Source organism: Phyllostomus hastatus, unplaced genomic scaffold (assembly GCF_019186645.2).
Source record: "Phyllostomus hastatus isolate PE091 unplaced genomic scaffold, TTU_PhHast_1.1 phas_contig_80, whole genome shotgun sequence".
In the NCBI taxonomy this organism is placed as follows: domain Eukaryota; kingdom Metazoa; phylum Chordata; class Mammalia; order Chiroptera; family Phyllostomidae; genus Phyllostomus; species Phyllostomus hastatus.
Genome location: NW_025333960.1, coordinates 42,436,655 through 42,456,721, shown reverse-complemented (window position 1 = coordinate 42,456,721; position 20,067 = coordinate 42,436,655). Strand labels below are relative to the sequence as shown.

Genomic DNA, 20,067 nt, shown 5'->3' with positions numbered 1-20,067 from the left:
CAACCGCAAGGCTGATGTGGCCCCCTGTGAAAGTGAGTTAGACACCCCTGCACCAGAGTTTTGGGGGTCGAAGTAGACTTGGGATAGGGCTGAGAGGAGAAACACAGGAGACAAGAGGAAAAAAACAAGAAATAGGAGCTCAAATGTCCTTTCTTGACTCTTAAACAGTAAAAAATCTCTTCCCTCAGCATCATGAAATGCTAGTTCAAATCAACCTGTGTTACCAGAGTTTCCGCAATAAAACTAAACACCCTCCTCTGTGGCACGCTCAAGAGGGTATCATTACTTTCCAAGCCTTTATAATGCATTGCATTTGAAGGAGCCTGTTGAACTAAATAGGGGTCTTTGAAAAGATTCTGTCTAAAGTGCACCCTCATTTGTAAGAGTCCTTTTGTTTAGAAAGAAGCACCTTTGTGCTTAGTTCTAAAAATGCATTAACTGAAGAGGTCTTTTACTTTGCTACTTCCACTGGATTGTATTTTACCTTGACTGTCTTCACAGGAGAACACATTCCTTTTTATCATTCAGAAGGTTTCTTCTAAAAAAATGACACATTGTTTTTTATTCCTAAAGTTTCTCCTTGCACATTCAATCAGCCATGAAAGAAGTCACAGTCTTGAACTAACCAACTCTTTAAATATGTCCTCATAGTATTTAAAGAACAAAGGAAGGTAATGTTTCTTTACTCTTTCACATATAAAGAGATGGGCATAACATCTGTCTCAAAGTCATGAGGGCTTTGTAAAAAAATGAATATCCATAAAATTTAATGCCTGAAAGGATAAAAAAAGAATACTGAATTTCAAGTAGAAACAAAGTTTTCTTCTTAAGGACCCTTGCTTTTAAACCTCATGACAGGCCACTGAAATAAAATTGCCATGCCATTTTGAGAAAATGAGCAAGATTGGAAAGGACACCAGAGCTCGGGGGACACGCGCCAGGTGGACAATGAAACTGTGGCTTCTGCCTAAGAACAGCGTTAGAGATGCTCCTTCGTCCTTCCCGCTGCAGTGCACTTCCTCGAAGGGAGGCACCCCCTCAGCGTAGTCAGTCTGACACGTATAAAATTCCACTGCTGGGATTATACCTTAAGAACCCTGAATCAACAATCCAAAAGAACTGATGCACCCCAATATTCATAGCAGCACAATTTACAATAGCCAACTGCTGGAAGCAACCTAGGTGCCCATCAGTAAATGAATGGATCAAAAAACTGGTACATTTACACAATGGAATTCTATGCAGCAGAAAGGAAGAAGGAGCTCCTACCCTGTGCGACAGCATGGATGGACCTGGAGAGCATTATGCTAAGTGAAATAAGCCAGGCGGTGAAAGACAAATACCTTATGATCTCACCTTTAAGTGGAACCTAATCCACAAAACACACAAACAAGCAAAATATTACCAAAGATACTGAAATAGAGAACAGGCTGGCAGTGGCCAGAGGGGAGAGGGGAGGGAATTTCAGGGGAAAAGGAGAAGGGTTTACAGGAACAAGTATAAAGGACACATGGACAATAACTAGGGGGGTGGAAATGGGAGGGAGGTGGAGTGGGCTGGGGGGTGCTGGGGTGGGAGTAAAAGACAGAAAACTGTACTTGAACAACAATTAAAAATAAAATAAAATAAAATAAAATAAAATAAAATAGGTATTCAATAAATACTGACTATAAAATTCAATGCTCTACAATGACTTGTATTCACCAAGGTCAAAGCAGAGTTTGGTGGATGCCATCTTAACACCTGGGAAATATGTCCTTATGTAGTTTATTCTATAGACCATGTATTTTGAAAGATGTTGTCTAACAAATAATGTTCACTAATCATTTTTTATAAGATGATCATAAAATGTATAAATTTTCAAATTGTAAAGTCCCAAAGAATATCAAGCTGAGTTAGTAGAAATAAAAAAAAATTGAGCCAGCTTCCTGGACTCTATCTATCTATTGAGTTATATATATATATATAAAACCAACAGATAAGAAATAAAATTAAAATTACTATTTTTTAAAGATTTTTTAATTTTTAATTTATTTTTAGAGAGAGGACAAGGGAGGGAGACAGAGAGGGAGAGAAACCTCAGTGTGTGGTTGCCTCTTGCACGCCCCCAACTGGGGACCTGGCCCGCAACCCAGGCAAGTGCCTTGACTGGGAATCAAACTGGGGACCCTTTGGTTTGCCCGCCAGCACTCAATCCTCCGAGCCACACCAGCCAGGGCAATAAAACTACTATTTAAAATACCGGGGGCTAATAAATATCATGTGCTGGGAATATCCACAGGAAAAACTATGAAAGACCTCTATGATTAAATAGAATTCAAAACAGAGCTTTAAAGACCAAAATGAAAAAATAAATAAATCATATTCATAGATAGAGAAGACCACAACTGTAAAGATATAAAAATGTAAATGTAAACTATAAAAAGGATTCCTCCCCCAAACATTTATAATTTAATGCAATTCCATTCAAAGGGTTTCTTGAAGAAACATCAAAGTCAATTAAAATTTTATGGAAACACAAAGGGCCAACAAAAGTGAAGATATACTTAAACAAAGAACAGAATAGGAAGTTATGCTCCTGAAAACACTGAATTATTTTACTGCTACAGGAATCAAATCGATTACTATACTGTTATTGATGCTAGGGCAGATATCAACATATAGAACCCAGACACAGGATTCAGAGCCCAGAAACAAAGCCTGCATTAATAGGTCCTTGATATTTGACAAGGTATGTACTTTATGGCCCTGCAAAGCAGCGAGAAAGCAATGATCCTGTGATGGCCAGAGGACAACTGATAAGGGAGAAATTGCAAGGGATATTGACAAGGGAAAAATACAATCAAGATCTTATCTCCCACCACATACAGCAGTCAGGTGTACTCAATGCCTGTGTGTGGAAAGTAAAAATGATAAAACCTTTAGATGATAATAAAACAGAATATCTTGACAATCTTGGGGTAGGAGAGGATTTCTTAAGACAGTGTGGGGGTTCAAAACGAGTCACCCCAGGATACTCCACTGTGGCATGCAGATTATTTCAAGTTGAAGCAACGCAGGCTGAGAAGGCTCAGGAAGAGAGTTTGTCCTTCCCCATTACTGCCTAAAAGAATTTCAGAGACAGAACCTGCTCCAGGGAGGGAAATGCCATCACAGAAGACGACAGTTTAATCTAAGCTATGTCTGGTGGGCAGGGAGCAGCCTACCACAGCCCATTTGATCCAAGTCTTGTCTGTGTCCCATTGTTTCAAGATGGCCCAGCTAATATTTGTCCACCAAACATTGACCCTTTTCATCCCCTTGTGACTTCTCCTTAATTCCTTTTGAAGTTCTGGACCCCTACTTCCCCTCCGTGGTTCAGAATGACATATATACCTCACCTTGCTGTATTGTCTCTGGAATTTTCATGCTTATGCAAATCCTCCATGTACATGTATTAAAACTTGATATTCTCCTCTGAATCTGCCTTATGTCATTTTAATTATTCTACCAGCTAGGAAAACTAAAAGGGAAAGGGGACAGTTTCCCCATCCCAGGCAACAGAAAAAGGCAACACTGAGGAGGGAAGGAAGGAAAGAAAAGAGGGAGGGAGGAAAAGGAAAGCAAGGAGAACAAAGAGGGGAAAAAAGGTAAAATGAGTTCATTGCTCAAATTCTGCCACTTGCAGCTGTTCCGTCCGCAGACTCTCCGGTACCGAGATGCAGCATGGCAGGTAAGCACATTGAAAGAAAGCTGTTAGACACTTCTATAAAAATTTGAAATGGAAATTTTGTCTACTAAGTCTAACTTAAAAACTGTATTTGGAGTGTCTTTATTTTTGTTTATTTTTATACTCATTCATTTCATTGACAGTTACTCAAGTGTCACCCAATGCCTGGAAAAAACGTTGAATGGTCCACAGAGTTTGAGAAGTAGTGAAACAGACAATGTAAAATTAAAATGAGTAAAAATTTTAAAATTCTACTTATTAAAAGACACCTCTTGATGTATTGAAAGACACTTTTAATCCACAGAATAGAAGACAAGTTAGTATCTTTTACTGTTCTTTGATCTATTAAAGGCACATGTTTAAAACACCTAAGAAAAGGTTTACTATTCTATGCCCTAGTCTCACTCCTCACAGGGTACTTTTAAAAACTCCACTTGTACCTTCCTTCACATCTCTTAATTGTGTGTTTATTTCTTGATCTACTCACTTTAGACACTATTTATTGACTTCTTATAATGACAAATGAAGTTTTAGCTCACTTATGCCACCACTCCATTCTGGAATTTTCTATATTGGTTGCCAATGAACATTTTAAGTAATATAATACCCATAACTCTTTATTTCTTCTTTCAATGACAGATAATACTTTCTGACTACACAGTTTGTAAGGAGACTATTCCTACCTGTATCCATTGTTGTTAGCATTCTTTTCCTTTTTATCATTTACTTTCTCCCTAAAAGGATACATTTTTATCTTAAAAGTATTTAAAGGAGATAAAATCTATACTTTTGTATCTATAAAACAGACACATCTAAAATACATACTTGACCTTTTCAGGATAAATTTAATAACACCATGTGTATTATTTATAATTTGATTTGAAAAAGGTCAAAATTAATATACACTTTACACTTTCAAAATTATGTAAATATTGTTCACTGATGGGCCAAGTAGTGCATAATTACCTTTCATCTGGTCTAGCTTTTAATTTGTCTAAGCACTCACATTTCTTTTTTTCTTTTAAAAATATGTTTGTACTTATAATGGCCTTATTTTCTCCCTCAAATACTCCAACCAATCCATCAAGTCTCTTTTTCCTGGAGACCTGCCACCTAGGCCCTCTTCTGCTGCAGGCCTGGCCTGGCTGATCTCCGGGTCAGTACACAGAAGTCCTTCTGGGATAGTCTTTCATCGTTTCCTCCCCCTTTGTATTTACTCTTTGCTACTTATTGAGGGCTTTATCCCCTCTGTCCACTCTCAAAAAAGATATATCTATATCCTAACCCACAGAACCTGTAAAGGCTGCTTTATTAAAAAAGAGAGAGGGTATTTGCAGATGCAGTTAAGGATCTCGAGATCATCCTTGGATTACCCATTTTAATGATAAGTGTTCTCACAAGAGGGATGTAGAGAGGCTTTTGAGACACATATACAGAGAAGACGACACCCAGAGGGGGCGGAAGCAATGTGACTACGAAGGCAGACATTGGAGCAATACAGCCACAAACCAAGCAACGACTGAGGCCAACAGAAACTGGAAAGACTGAAGACTGATTCTCCCCGACAGCCCCCAGAGCAGTGGGGTGCTGCCGGTGCCTTGATTTCAGCCTTCTGGTCTCCAGAACTGCATGGACCCTCTCCCCCTGGATCTGACTCCTGTTTTCTCCAGACAGTTGCAATCTCCTGCCTACATAAGTCCCCATCTATTTTTTCTTCATTTTGGGAGGGTTGTACCTTTCAATTCTTATAAATTTTTTTATCAGTGCCTGCAGTGTTGTTGTGTAGAAAAATAAATATATTCGGTGATTATATCATCTTAAAATGGAATTTATAGTTAAAGATAAAATGCAAGGATAGACCCCTTTTGGATATTAACTTAACTGACATTCAGATCACAGAATTAAAGTCATGTGTTCATAAAGTAAGATAAAAATTGCCAACATTAAAAACTTTCAATAACCTTTCATGTTGGAAGCCCAGGATCTCAGTTTCAGGTGTTTAACTAACTGAAACCATATACTTTAATACAGAAGTTATAGGTTTCTGGGATCTAATGATCTTAAATCCAGGCTCTTCCACTGAAATTGTAATTTCCTTTTGCAAAGGTTTCCCAAGTGCTAGCATTCTTTACAGCAGTGTCTGTAGGAAGTGGTGGGGATGAGATCCCCATTATAACTATAAAAGGTTCCAGTATCATGGCATGCTATCCAAAACCATGCAGTCAATCCACCTTCAAGGAATTACGTCCACAGCACTCTGAACACCAGGCAACTGACCAATTTGCAAACTTCATTTTCTTGACAATGAAAATATTTGCATACACTTGAATGTGTACTGAAGGAAGAAATCTTCAGGAGAAGCAAGACAGAGTTACATGTGTACTGTGCCACAATGATTTAAATGTTAGAGGCAAGAAATTTGAAATAAGATGCTAAATCATTCCTTGAGGTGGTTCTATTTCCACTCAGACTTTACTATAAAGAATAAACAAACACACAAAGAGACAAACAAACAAACAAAAAAACAAGCACAAAAACACTGTGATCGATCATATGCTCTACTGGACAGAATCCTCCTTGAGGGGAGGTTCTTATACAATCTGAGCTCTTATCTCTTTAAACAGAGAATACAGCCAGCTCTGCCATCCACCCTAGAGACCTGCTTCTGCCCATTGCATTATAGTATTCTAATTAGGAACTCCCATGGAAGTTTCTTTGATGTAGTACCATAGACATTAACTATCAGCCAAAGGGAAGGAAACAAAAGCAGAATAAAGTTTCAACTCTAAAAATTATTAAACCTCTAACACAAATCTTCACATCACTTCTGTCATAAACCATGGCAATCCACAGAGACGCATTTAATCAGGCTTTTTCAAAGACAAATTGCTTGTGCCCCACAATGCACACACATACACCTCCTGCTATTACTCTCCTGATATTCACGGGTTACTGGCTGTTTTTAATCAGGGAACAATGGAATATTTTTGAAAGAATAACTGTTACCATGATTTTCTTAGACCAAGAAGTGTTCAGTATGAATTGGTAAAATCACCATTTACCTAAGTGTTTGTCATTATATTTTAATAAAGAGGATCTGATAGATAATAGCTTCTAATAATCAAACAGCATTCAACTATAGTAAGTAAAAAGAAGGTACCAGAGTAAATAACTACGTGATAAACATAAAAGGGGGCAGGGCCATGAACTAACAGAGCTGGTGCTACTGTGCGTAGACTTGACACCATATACACAGTAAACATTGGTAGATATTAGAACCACCTGGGGGGCTAGTCAAGCAAACAGCCTCCCTGAAGTACATCGATGCCTTGTATTTTTAGCAAGTTCCTCCAGGAGAGTCTGACATACACCAAATTGGAAAAGTACTACACTGGGGGATCAATTAAAACAAGAGAGGGATGATGAGAAAGAGAGAAAAAAAATAGTTTGATGTTACAAGAGGCTTTTGACATTGAAGAAACCCCCACCTCCCTCAGATAGATAAAACAGCACAGAAAACTCCCTTGGAGACCTCTCTGGTACAATGTCTCCATCTATAGCCCCGTATTAGTGAAAATAAAATGCTCCAAAATGACCTTGGGCTCCGGACACCGACTCACTAGTGTTCCTATGCAGAGCAAGTATCCGGCTGCTCTGTCTACCCTGCAGGGGAGAGTAGAAAAGGGTGACCACATCCCTGCTTACTTCTGCAAGCAGCCTGGCGGCTGTTGAAGGGAGAGGCACTAGAGAAATCAGCAATGTCAGCTAACCAGGGGCTTGGACATATTCCTTTGTAACTTGATAAATAACTAATTTTTAAATGGAATAGAATTGAAAAATAACTGTCGATTTATTCAATATTTTAAATACTGAATTCATTTTATATGAATGAGAATTTTTCCGCACTGCATTAAAAAAGAAACAACAACAACACGTGCTCTCCACCTCACCCTCCTTCAAGGTTTGCACGAAGTCTGTGCACATGCGCCGGCTCTGATGCGGGGCCACTCTGCACTCAGCTCTTCCCAGATGACCTTGATTAGTCGGGCCCACTGGCTACCCTACCTTCCAGGGACTGTCTATAGAAAACCGAACAAAGGATGTGGAAGGAAGATGAACTCTGAATCCTTTAATGCTCTGGGTTTAATACCATTATAAAAAGTCGTGGCTACTACATGCAGACTTTTATTTTTTTCAAAATCCAAGATCCTGTGACTCGCCAAATCCCCACTGTCTGGGTTGGTTCTGTGCACTGAGAACTAAAGTCTTTTGGCTCATAATTTGATTACTTGGCTCCCAGATAAACAGAGAAGTCCTGGAATTATAGCCCAGGAATCAGGGGTTTACTCCTCAGTATCCAGTTCTGCACTTCTGTTCTCACCCCTCACTGACCATTCAAGGTCAGTTACTGCCCATGACCCTGGAAGGACACTAGGATGCTGTAATACTGTGCCCACCGTGAATACATCAGGGAATATGACAGATACAGCTTCCCCTGCATCCATGAAGCTTAAATTCTAAAGAAATCTAAAGATGCTAAAGAAATAATAATAATAATATTATAATCTGCGATTGCGATAAAGAACACTTAATGCAGTGAGACCTAAGAAGTGTCCACAGACTTCCCAGAAAAAGTGACATCTGATTAGATCTTGAAGAATGAACAGGAATGAGCTTAACCATGGAGTACTGGGATAAGGGTGTCTAGGAGACTGCTCCATACTCCCGGTCTTGATGTGGGAGGAGGCACGGCATGCTCAGAGGAGGGGAAATGTCTGTGTGGCTGGGGCATTGTGAGGAAACTGGTCAGAAAGAACTGGGCATTGGAGGAGGAGAGGGGAGGCAGGGGAACGGGATCAAAGAAGAAGGCCAGACTAGGCAGAGCTCTTAGGTCATCAGAAAGTTCAGATTTGAATCCAAGAACAGTGGGAAACCATTAAACAACTTCCAAATTGTTGCAGTTATATGTTTCTTCTTTCAAAAAAAATGAGGAACTCTTCACAATGTGCATGTCATCCTTGCTCAGGGGCCATGCTAATCTTCTCTGTATCGTTCCAATTTTAGTGGATGTGCTGCCAAAGCAACCGCAACTTCAAATAATGTTTTTCAGAACTTTGGCCTCAGTGTATGAAATAGATTGCAAACTAATTACTAGACTTACAGCACAGTCAGTCACAGGATGACTACAGCCTCTGTTTGGACGATGCCAGCAGCCATGGAAAGAGACAAATGCAGGGACACACAGTTGTAGGTATAGAGAGCTGATCTCTGGCAAAGATGAACGTATGAACACAAGGTATATATTCCCAGCGAATGATGATGCTGTAGCAGCTGGGCGAGTGCATGGGAGAAATCTACATGTACATTTCACCCTACGCAAAAAAAGTAACTCAAAATAGATCACAGATCTAAATGCCAAACACAAAATTATACAACTTTCAGAAGATAGCATAGGAGAAAATCCAAATGCCCTTGGATGTGGTGATGACTCTTTAGATATAATATCTAAGGTATGATCCGTGAAAAGAATAATTGATAAGCTGGACCTCATTAAAATGAAAAACTTCCACTCTGTGAAAGGCACTTCATCAGGAGAATGACAGACTACAAACTGGGATAAAATATTTGCAAAGTACATACGTGTGATAAAGGATTGTCATTCAAAATGTACAAAAAAAAAACCTTACAACTGTAAAATAAGAAAATAAATTGATTAAAGGCTGGGCAAAATCTCACTCATATACAGAATCAAATGAATGAATGAATGAATGAATGCAGGGGAAAAAATGATGGTTGCCAAAGGCAGAAAAGAGGAGGAAGCAAAGTGGGTGAAAATGACCAAAACATACAAAGTTTTAGTTTTAGGATAAATAAGTCCTAGGGATATAATGGTGACTCTGATGAACAATTCTGTATTGCATGTTACTAAGAATAGATGTTAAAAGTTTTCATCACGAGAAAAAAATTAGCAATATGTGGTGTTGGATGTTAATTAAATTTATTGTGGTAGGCATTTCTCAGTACACATATATATCAAATCATTATGTTGCACATCTAAAATTAATATAATGTTATATGTCAATTATATCTCAATTTAAAAAAAACGGGCTAAAGAGCCAATGGCACCTCACCAAAAAAGAGACACAGATGACAAGTAAGCATATAAAAAGACTCTCCATATCACATGTCATCAGGGAACCGCAAATTGAATCAACAATGACACTACACCTCTCTTCAAATGGCCAAAATCTGGAACAATGACACCAAAATCTAGAATACTGCTGGGAAGAATGTGAAGCAATAAGAACACTCATTCATTTTTGACAGGAATGCAAAACTGTACAGTCACTTTGGAGGATAATTTGGCAGTTTCTTTTTTTTTAAGATTTTATTCATTTATTTTTAGAGAAGGGAAGGGAAGGAGAAAGAGAGGGAAAGAAACATCAGTGTGTGGCTGCCTCTCATGCGCCCCATTACTGGGGACCTGGCCTGAAACCCAGGCTTGTGCTCTAGACTGGGAATCCAATTGGCGGCCTTTTGGTTCACAGGCCCACACTCAATCCACTGAGGTACGCCAGCCAGGGCAGTTTGGCAGTTTCTTATAAAAGTAAACATACTCTTACCATACAATCTGGCAATTACATTTGTTGGTATTTACCTAAATGAATAGAAGTTAATTCCGTACAAAAATCTGCACATGGGTGTATTGTGGCAGCTATATTAATAATCGACAAAACTTACAAGCAACTAAGATGTCCTTTAGTATGTAAATGGGTACATAAACAGGGGAACAGCCAGACAACAAATATCATTTAGAGCTAAAAAGAAATAAGCTATTAATCCATGAAAAGACATGGAGGAATGTTAGAGGCATATCACTAAGTGGAAGAAGCCTGCCTCAAAAGTCTACATACTGTATGATGCCAACGATATGGGATTCTAGAAAAAGTAAACAGAAGGAGACAGTAAAGAAGATCAATGGTTGCAAGGGCTCCACATTTTACTATACCCTTGCCAAAGCTCACAGAGTGTACACCAAGAGCAGACTCTAAGGTAAACTACGGATTTGGGGTGATGATGGTTGTTGGTGTAGACTCATTGGTTACAACACATCTGTCTCTCTGACGCAGGACATTAGCCCTGCGGGAGGCTGCGCGTGTGTGGGTGAGGGGAGCACGTGGAAACTCTCTGCATCTTCTGCTCAAATTTGCTGAGAACTTAAAAGCGGTCTAATAAATAGGTCCATTTAAAAGGAGAATAAAGGACACATGGACAAAACCAAGGGGGAGGGTGGAAGCAAGGGAGGGAGGTGGGTTTGGCTGAGGGGGAGTGATGGGGGAAAATGCAGACAGTGGTAATTGAACAATAAAATACTTTTAAAAAATAAATAAAAGGAGAAAAATATTTTGTACTGAGACTGGACACAGCTTGGTGTTTTAGAATTAGAATCAGATTTAGAATTTAGATCAGAATGTGGCGCAAGTGGGGGAGTGCACAAGAGAGAAATTGCATCGCCCAGATTCGTGGCTTGTACAGTACGGTGGATCGGATGCCATTCATTGCAATGGGCCTGACAGGAAGAAGGCAGAAAGAGATGACGATGAGGTGAGAGGAACCAAAAAGGAAATCAGGTTCCTTGTTTAATCTCAGACCGCTTCAAGTCCTTCAGTCCCTTCCTTTTCTTTTTTCTTTTAATCAGAGGACCAGTCTTTGTATCCTAACATTTTTCATTGGAAAACGCAATCCACTTACAGAGTTAGGCATAGCATGATTCGGAGAGAAAAGTTAAATAGAGACGATGTCTTTGTCCACATGAAGAGAGCGCGATGGCAGAAAGGAAAGATCATGGGACTATGGTTCGTGGTCTGAAAGACCTGGATTCTAAACTTGTCGTGGGCACTCATTAGCTTAGCAGGGGAGACAAATTAATTAAACTGTGTGTTCCTTAGCTTCCTCCTGCAGGAAGGCCGTTGCATGCAGGGTGGTTGTGAGGAATGGAAATAATGTTTTTAGATAACTGGCACAAAGTCTGTCCTCACGCAACCAACACAAGCGTTAGAATTAAACTCTGGGTGCTTCTCACACTTTAACGTGAATTTCATAGCTGCATAAAAATATAACACAATCAAGCAGAATAGATATAATGTTGAATATATACCAAAAAGTGGGGATCTCCTAGCATTTTCTGAAACAGTCTAGAACCGAAGGCTTGGTACCACACCTTTTATTGAGGGTACTCCAATTGTTTCCAGATAGCCCATGTTTATTCTTTTGGCAAAGCAACACTAAGTAGTTAGTCCTCAAAATATTTCAAAGCCTGACGACCGAGAGGCAACATGCACGTAGTCGTCTCTTCTGCTTCTCTGCTCTTTCTTCCCTCTTTTCCAATTACTTCCCAAAGAGCAATTCTTTCAGAGACAACTGCAGACATTTCAAAGTGCAAAAAGGATGTCTGCATTATTAAATAATATTGACTGAAAACCTACTGAGGGCTAAATATGATAGCAAGAAAACACACATGTGCACATACACATAAAATCACAAAGAAGACTTAACAAAAAGCCAGCAAAATTAGAATGCATGTCATGAAGCTTAAGGAAAAAGTCTTACACCATCCAGAAAATAATACAAATGTAAAATAAACAGTCTGGAGACTAAGAATTCTCCAATCAATCAGGGACTTGTCTGCAGAGATTTGGCAGAGTGTACTCCTTGGGTAGCGGAGAGTCTAATGTCAAATGTTGAGTACAGCGCAATAGAATTCTTTCTGCTTTTTGTATGATGAGCTGAGTAATTAGTCAGAACTTGAGTCATAATAACAATTGCCAGCCCTGACCTGTGCTGACCACATTTGTAGGTGCCCCCACCATCAACCTTCCACATGTAAGCCTTCTGCCTGTAATTGCTGAGACACAGAATGCCAAGTGAAACAGTACGGAAAGGTTACTTACTACAAACTGAGAAATGGATAAACTCATAATTTTTAAAACATGTGAAACACATGTTCCCCAGGTAAGACCTTGCACTTCAAATGTCAGGCCAGAGCGAATTCTTAAAGCTGACTTACAAAGCTCTGAGAATAGAGTTCATAATGAAAATGTTGACAGGCTCTTGCAGCCCTTATAGTATAGAAAATGTAATATGTCACCTTGTTTTACAAGATTGTACTGGCACAGGAGAAAATTAAAACATTTAACATCTTTCACTTCACCAAATTGCTTTCCTCCTCCGAAGTGTGGTGCCATTTGTGGGACGGTTTCACGTATAAACCTCCTTTACCTTGTCACCAGGCTGAGCACGCACGTTCTCAGCTTTGCACTCACAGTTCCTGCCCAAAGCACAGAAATGCTTTTTGAGGCAGCATTATCTTGTAGCCTCATTCACATGTTTTGAAGACATGTTAAGTTGTAGGAGTTCTGGAGGAGAAAAGGCTGAGATTATTTACATAGCCACGTACGCAACATAAATAATGCTGATCATAAAACATTTTCCGAGAACCTTCCAAAAAGTCTTTCTGTAAAAAAATAAACGTTCCTACTGGAGGTATTTACACAAATGTAGGGCTGGAGAGACTTAGAAAAAATAGGTTCATGTTACAGGAAACACTCACATATAAATTTTAATTTTTTAAAAAATTCTCACCTTAGAATATGTTCATTGATTTTTGAGAGAGAGGAAGGGAAAGAAAGAAACATCAATAGGTTGGCCCCCCCACCCCACTCACACCCTGACTGGGTGTAGAACCTGTAACCTAGGTATGTGCCCTGGCCAGGAATTGAACCTACAACCTTTTGGTATATGGCACAGCACTCCAACTAACTGCGCCACTGGCCAGGGCTGGAGGAAACAGGTTTAAACCCTCTGGCAAAATAGAATCACTGCTTATATTTCTGAACAGAAGGAGACGACAAGCATAAAATGGGAGATAATTTTCTAAATTTGCTAGAAATAATCAAGTGTTGTATGAAAACATAGCTATTAATCCAAGTCCTATCATTAACAAGAATCTCTTAACCCCAGTGATATTTTAATATCTTTAATGACCATTTACTTTCATGATAGCTTGAAGGCCAACTGGGGCAACTGGCCAATCTGCAGTCCACATGCCTTCCCAGGAAAAGAGGGCAGAGTCCCAAGGTTTGCTGGTCCAGACAAAGCTCTTCAAAGCCATGACAAACACCGTTCAGACTTTCACTAAGTGAGAGTGGAGCAATGCTGTGCTTCAATATCATCAAAAATAAGGTCAAACCCCTGAACATTATCCATACTTTTAGTGCAGTCACCGTCAATGGTGATGGCTTCAGGAAGGGGTGTTGATCCTACAGGATTGGTGCTGAGAGCTGTAACAGGCAGGTACAACCTCACAGGGTTGCACGGGGCCATGTGGGTGGGGAAGCCAGGACTCCGCACTTGAAACAGGCCAGACAGTCACAGAGCCTTCAGGACACGAAGACACGTGACCCCACAGAGAAAAACAGGGCTTCTACCTGGGGCTTCTTTCTCCCATTCGCTGCAAAGTGCCTAGATCTAGCTGCTTCTTAACTTGTAAAACGCCGACACCCTTTGACTCCACAAAGGCATTGTTACATAGATGTCTTTAAGAGTACCCTAGCTCACTCTGCCCGGTGTGGCTCAGCGGTTGAGTGTAGCCTGTGAACCAAAGGGTCGCCAGTCTGATTCCCAGTCTAGGGCACATACCTTGGTTGCAGGCCATGCCCCCAGTAGGGGGACACATGAGGGGCAATCACTCCTTGATGCTTCTTTCCCTCTCTTTCTCTCTCTCTCTATCCCTCTCTAAAAAATTAATAAATAAAATCGTTTTTTTTAAAGTGCCCTAATTCTCTGTTTTCCATCATTTATTGGGCCCCTACTAAGTCCCAGGCCCTTTGCTAAGTATGACTGGATTATCTTCCCAGCTACCTTATGAGGTTGGCCCATTTTATAGTCGGGAAAATAAGCCCAGGTCATTCCCATAGATGGGCCAAGTTTACAGGACTAGTGAATGGCTAGAGATAGGACCCAAAGTCCTGTCTCCGTAAAGTCTGCTCCTAACTACCATGCTCTCTGCCCACAGCTGCCAGGGTTCTAAAGAGACTGTTCACCCAGGGAAGTGAAGTAGAAATAACAGGATCTCTATTTTCATGAAGTCATTGTCCAGTGGACAAGGGCATGTGTGTTTGCACATGTGTGTGCCACAGGATATAGTGTAGTATGTACCATGCCACTACAGGGGGAAGAGGGTACAGCACAGTCACTGTGAGCACTAAGAAAATGGGGTCTCTCCTAGCCCAAGGGGGCAAAAGATTCCCAGAGATGGGCTGCATGAGCCAAGTCTTATAAAAAATATATATGCAAGAGCATGATGGTTGAGAAAACAACACATACAGAATAAAGTGTGCAAAACCACGGGTATCAGAATATGCATGCTTAGGAAACTGCTAAGGGACGAGAACTGAAGGGATGAGTATGGATATAACAGATCTTAAGAGCGTCTTCAGGGCACCAGAAGGAGTTCCCTTTCTTCTGTGGTGTGCTGATACGACCAAACACCATTTTGACAGTATATATAACACCTGGTTCGCACCTAAAGATAACAACCCCAAGGCATTTTATGGAGTGACACCTACTAGAAGCTTCCTTCCATAAAGAGCTGGGAAGACATATACCAGTACAGGAGAATTCTAGGACATGTAAGATGTTTTCCTCTAGGTTTCTGTATATAAGCTATTCTCTCTTCCCCCCTCTCTCTCTCAAGTGAGGCAAGCACTGTGGCTGTTCAACAATGTCAAGTCATCACTGCTCTTGTAGTAAACAATAAACTTCAGTGATACTACAAGTTAAGGAGAAGCCAGATCTATTGGCTTGGTCAGTGGCAGTAAAACAAAGGCTGAGGCCTGATGTTTAGGGTTAGGCTAACAATATGTTCTGGAATCTACTGGTATCTACTAAAATGCTGATACCTGTGACTCAGCGGTTACATTGTTAAGTATATGTCAGAGAACTTGTGAAAGACAGGCACAAAAGAGTGTCCACTAAATACAGGAATATACATTAAGGCACGATTAACAAAAGTGAAAAATAGAAACAAACCAAATATCTATCAGCAGAGAAATATAAACCATAAAATATAATGCAGGAATTTAAAAATATGAAACTGACTTGTAAGAACAAATATTTTTTAAATGTTTAAACTATATCATTAAGTGAAAAGCAAGCCACAGAATGTTTACAGGGTAATGTTGATCATGTTAAAAATAAACAACAGACACTTCTCCAAGGAGGACACACAGAGGGCCCATAGACATATGAAAAACTGCTCAGCACCATTAGCCATCAGAGAGATGCAAATTAAAACCACAATGAGATATAATCTCATACCTATCAGAATGCCTATCATTTAAACATCAACAGACAAGTGCTGGTGAGGATGTGGAGAAAAGGGAACCCTAGTGCACTGTTGATGGGAATGCAGACTGGTTCAGCCACTGGAAAACAGTATGGAATTACCCCCCAAAATTAAAAATGGAACTGCCTTTTGACCCAGTGATTCCATTGCTGAGACATACCCTAAGAATCCTGCAACACCAATTCAAAAGAACCTATGCACCCCAATGTTCATAGCAGCACAATTTACAATAGCCAAGTGCTAGAAACAGCCTAAGTGCCCATCAGTAGATGAATGCATTAAAATACTGTGGCACATTTACACAATGGAATGCGACACAGGAAAAAGAAAGAAGGAACTCCTACCTTTTGTGACAGCATGGATGGAACTGGAGACTATTATGCTAAGTGAAATAAACCAGGAAGTGAAAGACAAATACCATATGGTCTCACTTATATAAGGAATATAATGGACAAAATAAACTAATGAGCAAAACTGAACCAGAGACATGGAAACACAGAACAGACTGACAGCTGCCAGAGGGGAGCTGGGAGGGGAGAATGCTGGAAGGAAGGGAAGGAACTAGTCAAAGAACATGTATGAATGACCCACAGACATGGACGACAGGGTGGGGGTTGACTGTGGGAGCCGGGGCAGGGATAGAGGAGAACAAAGGAGTAAAATTGGGACAACTATAATAAATAAGAATAATAAAAAAATAAAAGCCAAAAAAGATATTGAAAGATTTTTTTTAAAAAAGCAAAAAATAGATTAGGGGGTTGCCAGGCTATAAGGGGAGGGGGGAATGAAAGTGACAAAACATTTTCAAGTTAGAAACTGGTGATGAGTGCACAACTTTATGAATATAGTAACAACCGGATAATATACTTTCAAAGGGTGAATTTTAAATGGTATGTGAACTACTTCTTAATAAAAAAACAAGCAAACAAATCCCAGATACGTGCAATGTGTATCTGTTTGGGGGTTGAGGAGAACTACAAGGGACATTAACTTTATCTGCAACCACATCTTCCAGACCCAGGCCCTTCCTGGGCTGAGACCCAACTGGAAATAACCTCAGAGAAATAGCCGCAATGTCCACTCGTGAAGTGCCCTGTGCCCCGTGGGACCCAAAGTATGCCCCTGGGAGCAGTGTTTGGATCCTGCTAATTACATTCTCTGTCATGTTTCAGAAGCCTCTGAAGATAAATTTGCCTTGCAAGAGGGACCACAAAAATCCAATCCAATAAAATCAACCAGCACTGAAACTTAATGGTGAAGCTTTATGGGCTTTATTAATCTTTAAAACACTTTCTTAAATAGACTCCTAGTTGGTGAAATGCTCCAGGTAAATCTCCTCAAATGAAACCTCCTGTGAAGCCCTTTCATAAGGGTGGTAAAGCTTCGAGGGTTACAATCAAACTGATTTTTTGTGTGATTTTTTTTGCAGTTTTTAACAATGTACAACAACAAAGGTAGAGTGGTCATAAATTTAATAGTAGAATTTATGACTGTGCTATTCAACAGATTTAAGACATAGAGGCTTAGAAGGAGTCATCTAAATGAAAAGCTGCGAATATATGTTTGTGTGTGTGCATGCACTGTTTTTATGTCTAAATAGCTCTGGGAGACCTAGGTAAGAATATAGGCAGTGTAAATCCAGCTTTCCAAAGATCATAACAGGAAATATGCAGACAATAGAATACAGATTGTCTTTCGCACACGCATCCCCACCTGTACCGATACCTATCGAACTGTTCACAGGGACTTGCTCTGACCTGAGCTCACTAGATTCAGAGCTGGGCATATCTGCCTGGGGCCTCATGACTCTCCAGAAATTGGAGCCCCTACTTTGGCTTCCTGGACCCAGTTCCAAAGTGGGGTAGAAGGGGTTTCCACACTACCAACAATTCTCTGAACACCAACTGGGTGTCCTTACAATTCAACTCAATTCTAACAACCATCTACCTGGAGACAGATAGCATCAGATTCCACAGGTGCAGGGTTCAGTCCTACAAGACTGCCTCCGCCACCCCTTCCTACTTCAGACATCAGTTGCAAGTCCAGGCTGTTACTTGTGTTTTTGACCAATTGGTTCCCAAGTACTCCTTCTTCTGGGGTTTGATTGATTTGCCAGAGTGGCTCACAGAACTCAGAGGAACATTGTACTTACTCTATCACTGGTTTTTATTACAAAAGGGTATAACAGGAACAGCCAAGTGGAAGAGATGCATCCCAGACATGAGAGAAAAGTGTGGAGCTTCCGTGTCCTTGAACATGGGAGAGCAAGGCACAGTGCTCTTCCAACACCTCCACTTGCTCATCAACTGGAAGCTCTTGGAATATTCTTTTTTAAATGGAGGTTTTGCTACAAAGGCATAATTGATTATATCACTAAATATTGGTGATTGATTCAACCTCCTTCCTCTCTCCCTTTCCTGGAGGTCCAGGGGTGGGTGGCCTGAAAGTCCCCGTCCTCCAGTCACATGGTTGGTTCTCCCGGCAACCAGCCCCCATTCTTTGGTGGGGTCCAAGAGTCATCTAATTCACATTAAAAAACACCTTTATCACTCTCATCACTTAACAAATTCCAAGGGTTTTAGGAGGTCCATGCCAGAAACAGGATGAAAACCAAATATGTATTTCTTATTATAAATCACAATATCACAGTCCCGTAGCTCTATACAGTCCCGTTAGAGCAGGTACCTCCATACCTGAGTGGCATTTAGAGAGACACCCCCATTGAAGACATGTAATGGATTGTGAGTACAGAGGGCTGCTTTTCAGATGTGTTGGATGTGTTTTCAATGTGCCTCTCAGTGGAAATCATTCTGACCTCTGGGGCTAAAGCAATAGGTTTTGTCTTCTAATAGGGAGTCTCCAAAGAACTTCAGCTATAGCACAGGGAGTGGCAGCTTTGATCATATTGCACTGTATTTCATATGTTCTTATTATACTGTGAAATGAGATAAATTTGAGACCTACTGTGGTTATTAACATTTTTCATTGTTTTATGCTAAACTCGTCACTCAAAGTTTAAAACAAGTTATTTGCGACATCAAGAATACAAGGCTCCTTCCTGTATCTCAGTGGCTAGCTATTCACTAGGAATCAACTCTGATTTATTTTCATTCTTACCTCTTCAGAATAATACTGCTAAAAAAAAAGTCCAAATGGAGTCACTTGTACTAAGCCCCAAGTCAACAAACCAAGACTTCTTGTCTAACCTAATCACAGTATCAGCCTCTCCCAAGAATGCGACCTTCAACCAGTCAAAACGGAATTTCCTGGTCAGCACCAGAGAGGCACTCCGCCTGATAAGATTCCCTACCTTCTCCTCAGGGAGGGTCACCTTGCCTAAAGCAATCCACTCTTTGCTGGATGCCCCGCCCACGTTCCCCTATAAAAGCCTTCCACTTAGCCTGGCTCCTTGGACCCCCTTTCCCTGTGCTAGATATGTGCAGATCCAGACAGGAATTTCTGAATAAAGCACTAGATCCTCAAATTTACTCAGCTGAACTTTGTCTTTTAACGATAGATATATTTAACAATCATGGGAGAAATGACCCATGGATTACAGTGCTTATTATTGAATATATAGATATCCATTATAAATAAAACATTAGGCTATTAAAAAACCATAACTTCTTAAGGGGAGAGGAGTGTTTTCACTAATGGTATTCAGTACTTTCATCTATATACACTGATTCTGACAGAAAAAGTTGTATGGATATTGTCCAGAAAGTATCCATCCACATACTATGAAAAAGAGAGACATTTACTGAAGAAGATATAAGAAACATTGTAGGCCCTGGCTGGTGTAGCTCAGTGGATTAAGTGCGGGCTGCGAACCAAAGTGTCGCAGGTTCGATTCCCAGTCAGGGCACATGCCTGGGTTGCAGGCCATGACCCCCAGAAACCGCACATTGATGTTTCTCTCTCTCTTTCTCCCTCCCTTCCCTCTCTAAAAATA

General features: G+C 40.3%; 1 protein-coding gene and 1 non-coding gene across 2 annotated transcripts in view; both read right to left on the bottom strand.

Moving 5' to 3' along the window:
* Positions 1-20,067, bottom strand: part of DCC (DCC netrin 1 receptor) — a 668,131-nt gene that overhangs the window by 621,946 nt on the left and 26,118 nt on the right. The window lies entirely within an intron of this gene.
* Positions 8,692-8,793, bottom strand: LOC123826508. The gene has a single exon (XR_006787073.1). It is a non-coding gene; the product is annotated as a U6 spliceosomal RNA (small nuclear RNA).